Genomic DNA, 5,283 nt, shown 5'->3' with positions numbered 1-5,283 from the left:
ATCCTTAAAAAAACCTAAACCCCAAACCCAAAACCCTAAACCATAAACCCTAAACCATAAACCATAAACCATAAAACAAAAACCCTAAAACATAAAACATAAACCCTAAACCCTAAACCATAACTGCACAAACCCTAAACCATAAACCCAAATCCCTAAACACCACCCTACAAACAAAAATCCCTAAAACACAAACCCTAAACCCTAAAGCCTAAACCATAAACCCTAAACCATAAACCATAAGTCCTAAAACCTAAACCTCAAACCCTAGGGCTTAAACCCTAAACCCCAAACCCTAAACATTTAACCCTAAACACAAAACCCTAATCCCTAAACCTCAATCCCTAAACTCTAAATCTTAAACCAAAAACCCAAAACCAAAAACACTTAACCCTCAACCATAAACCATAAACCCTGAAACCTAAACCCAAAACCCTAAACCCTAAACCCAAAATACTAAACCCTAAACCCTAAACCATAAATCCTAAACTCCAGACAATAAACCCTAACCCTAAACCATAAACTCTAAACCCCATACCCAAAACACTAAACCCTAAACCATAAACCCTAAACCATAAACCCAAAACCATAAACCCTAAACCCTAAACCCTAAACCTTAAACCCTAAATCCTAGACCCTAAACCCTAAACCCTAAACCATAAACCATAAACGCTAAAGTCTTAAGCAGAAACCCCTAAACACTAAACCCAAAACCCAAACACTACTAGAAATAGGGTTTTTTTGGACGAAAATTTTAAACGAAATTTATTCCGTCTGAATAACATTTTCATTTCAGACAAATTTGAGACAAATGTTGAACAATTTTTAGTGGAGACATTGGAATAATATATTCTGTCCAAAATTTGTCTAAATTTTGTCTCAAATTTCGGCACCAAAACTTTTTTGGATGGAGCCAAAATGTTCATACAGATTAGCAACACATTTTGGACAAAAACTATAATTCGTTCGTATTCCATTTGAATATGCGCAATAACTTCAGACGAATTTAGGACGCATTTTGAAAAAATGTTAATCCTTTCCCAAATTTGTCTATAATTAGTTTTAAATGCTTTTACTAAAGCTAACACTTCGAAATAGCTAAAATATTTTCCCACAAATTTGGGACGAAAATAACATCATTTATAAATTCTGTTTGAAAGTGCATCAGTTTATATAATAATTGATTTTAATTGCATAATTAATTATATGTTTTTGTTCAATTAAAAAAATATTATCTACATTATATAAAAATGATCAATGTGTTGGCCTATTATTTATAAAATTCCAATTATCATAAACTGATTAATTCATTGGCATAAAAATTTTGTCTAGACAAAGATTTGTATTTTACAATAATTTAATAGAAAATATTAAGGAATTAAGATTTTTATTTAATATAAAAAATACGAAAATTAGACCGTAAATAATATTAGTTTATATACAAAATTAAAACTATACAAAATGTTGACCACTTTGAAGTTTTTTTTAATTTTTTATTAAAAATTAAAAAGTATTCCATACGTTAATATTTTAAAAAATATAAAAAATAAGTATTTTTTTCAAAAGACAATCTAAACCTTTTTTTCATAAAGAGGCACAAATAACCATAATTATTAAAATCAGACCAGACCGATTCAATATTTAGACGGTACAAAAAATAAAATTGATTGAAATTTAAAATTTCAAAAAATGCATGACATGGGATCGAACCCTATATTTAGGAAAGAAAAGTCCTTTCATATCACTGAGCTACTATAATTTTTAATATTATTTATGCAAATTATAATATATATAAATATCTTTCAACAAATAAGTAAAATTAACAAAATACTTATTGTTCATGTTCCAAATATTTTAGAATAACTAGATATTCTTAAAATATTAGTGAAAATATGTATTTTAAATTTTAGTTTTAAATTTTTTTACTATTTTTTATTTTATATTTATATAGGACTGAGTCAATCGGTTCAACCAGTGATCCATCAGTTGAACTAATGACCCAATGATCCAGTAATCTGAACGGTTCGATTATCGGTTCGGTTCTAACAACTAAATAAGATAAATTAAATAAAGAAGTAACCTTAAACTAATATTAAAATTTTTAATAATGAAAATTATAGTAATGAACATTAAACTACATAATGATAGTTATTAAAAAAAGAATTTACCTATGAAGAATTTTTTTCAGTTGACTCTTTTAGAACACTATATATAGATACAGTAGCTCAAAAAAAATTTACTTATCTAGAAGTCTCTATTCTAAACCTTATGAGATGGATTGGAGACTTGTGAGTCGAAAAATTTGTTCAATTGTTTGACTGGAGCGATAGGGTCGGTACTTAGCAAGAACACTCCGACACTCAAGTTAGAATAGATTTATGAAGATATGTGTGGAATGAGAAATGTAACTGAGGGGCCTTTGACTCCCCTTTATATAATTTGATGCAGTTATCATATCTTATCCATTTTATCTATTAATATAAAAGGAATTTTTAATTTCAAATGTTAATTTTACTAAATATTTATCTTTTAAGATTATTATATAACAAAGATTTAAGAACATAATTTAATTTAAAAATTTTAAAATTAATAATAGATATAATTTTTTTAAATATCTATCATTTAGATATTAATATTCCATAACTTATTAAATATATTTTTGTTACAATTTTATCTTTTTTTTAATTTGTTAGTAAAAATTAAATATAATTTCAATTCTAAAATTTGTTATATGTAGTTGTTTTAAAGCCACTAATTTACTTTGCGCCAAAAATAAAAATTTTATTCAAAACCACCTTTTAGTTAGAGAGATTTCAGTTTTTGAGTACCCTCTCCCTCGTATGTATCACAGCTAGCTAGGTTTTCAGCATTCCCTACCTTGCCAAAAACCCAACCTTTTTACAGCTTTCCCTTTTGGTTTCAGCGTCAATTTTGGATCTCCTTCTCCCTCCTTCTGCATGGTCTGCCTCCTGTCTGTGGTTGCCGCTCGTGCTTCGCCTCAACGCTACAAACCTCACTCTATCAGACCTTCAAACCTCTGTTCTCAGACAGCCAACGCTCTAGTCTCCACTCTTGCACCTCAGACCACCTCCACCATCATGACTCGCACTCCAGGTAACAGCTCTCACTCGCGAACAACTGCTCTGCCTCCTGCATGTGGGTGCCTCCACCGGTCTCCAAACCCGCACCCCCGCCAGCCTCAAACACCGCAGCTGAGGCGACCTCCACCCTCTAGCTTTGCTAGATTGACCTTGCCTCCTTCTTCCCTTTATGCGTGCTCTGTCAGGTTCTAACTTTTGTGAGTAGTGATTGTTACTCAGCTTTATTCAATGTTAATTTCCTTTCAATAACATAGTACCACTGCATTTGAAATAACATGAAAAAGTATCATTGGAATTTGTGTAGCATTACCAGTATGTTTTTAGTTTTATAGAACTACCATTTGGGTCATTTATTCATGTTTGTGACTGCATTAAAAGTGATACTGGTGAAGTGGAATTGATTAAGGCAATAAAAGAGACTTTTGGGACTGTAAAAAAATTAATTGGATGAGCTTATTTATTGATATTCTAGTTCATCAACAATTCTAAACTCTATGAACTGACATCTTTATTTTGGTTTTGATAGATTTTTAACTAGGAACCTTCTAACTGGACCACTGCCCGATTAGATACCAGATTTTGTGTAAGTTGTCTTCCAAATGCTAGTACACTATTCCTTGAATTAAATTTTATCATTTTTATCTTTGTCTTGTTAAATATTGCCCTTACACTAGTTATTGTTCGTTTTCTCCTTTGAGTGAATATGAAACTTTTATTTTACACATTTGGGAACTTTTAGCTGATATGATTGTGCTTCCTCAAGATTTCAACTCAACTCTGTTTATTGGACAAAGACACCACTTTGGCATTTATCAAATTTCAAAATACATAAATTTTAAGAGTATCTCCAGAAGCTTGTACCATTCATTGAACTTCCATATATGCTCGGTTTATTTTCCTTCCCCCTCTCTGTTTAGTATAAAGTATAAAGCATGTTTTTTGGAATATTAAGAACAGGAAACGTTTTGGTAACATGCCATACTATGCTTTTGGTTCATGATAATATGGTCTAGGATTGTGTTATCAGAGCAATTGAAGCACTTCGGAGAAAATATTTTCAAGATTTTTGGTGCTCCACCTATACAAGCAATTGAAGCCTTATATATTCCCTTCAATTCTATTAATTCTATATTATAAACAATTGGTTCATGAAAGATATACCAATTTGATGTCAAATTGGTGACACTTGTAGTAAATAAATGGGGGAAGTAGTGCATAAGTACTATAAATCTTATCACATCTTAAGCATATGTCTTGCTAGTGACATATTTTTGAAATAAATCACTTAGCCTTAAAAATAGGTTTAAATTTTTATATGACCTTAGGAAAATGCATTAGACAAAAATTGATGCTAGAATGGATGTCTATCAAATATTGTTACGATTTTGTTAAGCACTAAGTGTTCTCTGAAGTCAATAAATATGGTACATAAATATAATGTATTGCTAATTCTTAGATTCTGAACCCATTCCATAAACTTTATTTAGAGATCTCTCATTTAACAACTTCAGCATAAGAAAGTCAGAGGAGCTAGGTTGTCAACAGGAAAGCACGTAAGAATCCATGCATTTATGCATTTTAACTTTCTTGTTTCTTCTTTATGTGTGTAAAATTTTAGAAGTATATCTGATCCTAGCCATAAAACATTTTCCACAGGAACTTGTTTGCATCCAAAGACAATCTAAATATTGAGCAAGAACTTCACATGTGGAAAGAAAAGACAAAGGAGCAAGAAATGATCAATGAAGAGCAAAAGGTTAAGTTGAATGATGTTGAGCATAAGTTAAAGGATCAAGGAGTCAACTAAAAGCTCAACAAAAAAGAATTGCTTCTACTGAAAAGAAACTTCATGCTTTGTATAAAAAGTTGAATCTCCTACTTCCTTCAACCATATCTGTTCTTGCGGATGATGAGCTTGTGACAAGCTCTAGTGATGATGAGGATGACAACATGAGTGATTGATGTCTGTAGTATATGTTTTTTCTGATTCAGATTAAGGAATTTTTAGGTGAATTAGTTAGTACATTTGATTTTATTCATGATATTTGACCTTTTTAAAGGCTCTTTTTTTGTTTTAGTTTAATTTTTTTTATTTTAGTTTGATTACATTTATGGACAAATATTTTAATAATAAATATTTTTTAAACTCTTTAATGGTAATTGGCTTTTTCACGACTTTATT

General features: G+C 30.4%; 1 long non-coding RNA gene across 1 annotated transcript; it reads left to right on the top strand.

The window, feature by feature from the left end:
* The first annotated feature begins 2,823 nt into the window (after positions 1-2,823).
* Positions 2,824-4,981, top strand: LOC127741642 (uncharacterized). Its single transcript, XR_008002768.1, has 3 exons — positions 2,824-3,298; positions 3,628-3,684; positions 4,758-4,981. It is a non-coding gene; the product is annotated as an uncharacterized LOC127741642 (long non-coding RNA).
* The last annotated feature ends 302 nt before the right edge of the window (positions 4,982-5,283 follow it).

Source organism: Arachis duranensis, chromosome 1 (genome assembly GCF_000817695.3).
Source record: "Arachis duranensis cultivar V14167 chromosome 1, aradu.V14167.gnm2.J7QH, whole genome shotgun sequence".
In the NCBI taxonomy this organism is placed as follows: domain Eukaryota; kingdom Viridiplantae; phylum Streptophyta; class Magnoliopsida; order Fabales; family Fabaceae; genus Arachis; species Arachis duranensis.
Note: the sequence above shows the minus strand (reverse complement) of the source record. Positions and strands in the feature narration are given on the sequence as shown.